Source organism: Camelina sativa, chromosome 15 (assembly GCF_000633955.1).
Source record: "Camelina sativa cultivar DH55 chromosome 15, Cs, whole genome shotgun sequence".
NCBI lineage: Eukaryota > Viridiplantae > Streptophyta > Magnoliopsida > Brassicales > Brassicaceae > Camelina > Camelina sativa.
This window is the reverse complement of record NC_025699.1, coordinates 25,493,632-25,494,881: the sequence shown is the minus strand read 5'-3', so window position 1 is coordinate 25,494,881 and position 1,250 is coordinate 25,493,632.

The window sequence follows — 1,250 nt, the reverse complement described above, 5'->3', positions numbered from 1 at the left end:
ACACATGGATCCTGCCTTAATTAGCGATTTCATTCCAGGCAATGTTAAGCCGTTCTACATTAACCGGCGCGCAACAGATGCCGAGCTTGCCGAGGCGGACGCCTTTTTCCGTCAGGTAACCGTTAACCTCTTTTCCTTTTTGCTTTTCTTGCAAGCGATCGAAACTTGCCTCCTTCGTACTAACCCGTTGTTGATCTTGCGTATGCAGATTGAGGGTACGCACCAAGAATTGACTCAAGATCTTCAGTATTTTCATATGAAGAGGAGCAGAATCGATCGGCGATTGAGGACTCTGGAATCTGAGATTGCCCTACTCAAGGCGAAAAGGAAAAGGACTATTGATCTGCTTGACGAATCCGAACAAAAAATCAGAGCGTTGGAAACTCGTTCCGAGGATTGGGAAAAGACTGGGTTGCAAAAGCTATGGCCAATGCCGAAACGACTCAAGACGAGCATTCGCGAGATTGCTGCGAATGGCGAACCAGTTCGAAATTAGGATATTTTATTTTATTATTTTATAAAACCTAGCTGCAATGTAATGGGCGAACTTGAAGTTCGCTTAGAATAAAATTTCCATAATAATAAAAGATTTGCGTTGCTGCTTTATTTGAAAAATGTGTCAGAGGCGAGACGTCTCCCGGCTTACAACAGACAATTTTTATTGATTGATGGTTACAACTTTCAAATTGACTTGAGCATCAAAAGTTGGTGATGAAGTGTTAACAAAGTGTGTTTAATCGGAGAGTGAGATACTGGGCTCGGCTTATCTCCTTTGTTTTAGTTCGGATGCCGGACTGCGAAAATATTCTCTGGGTTCGGCTAACTGTTCCGTCCGAACTAAAGTTTGGGTGCGAAATAAATACTCTGGGTTCGGCTTACCCCAAAAATAAAAAGCGGGTGCGGAAAAAATACTCTGGGTCCGGCTTATCCCTACATAGGAAGGTCAGGCGCGACTCTGGGTTCGGCTTATCCTGAAAATAATGGGTCTTTATCTTAGCTGATCACCTGGCTAGGGTGTCAACGAAGTGAATTTAGTGTGGACTAATACTTTTTCTAGATCGGGCTGAGATATGTATATATATATATATTTTTATATATATATATATATATATATTTTTTTTTTAAGGAAAACTTCCCTTTCCATCTCGCATTAAATGCGCTGCGCGGTCTTTGAGAGTTATTCTCGGGACCTCGCGAAAATCTCGCTGCACGCTGATTGGTGGGTTCAGCGGCGGTTGCTTTCTTAATCC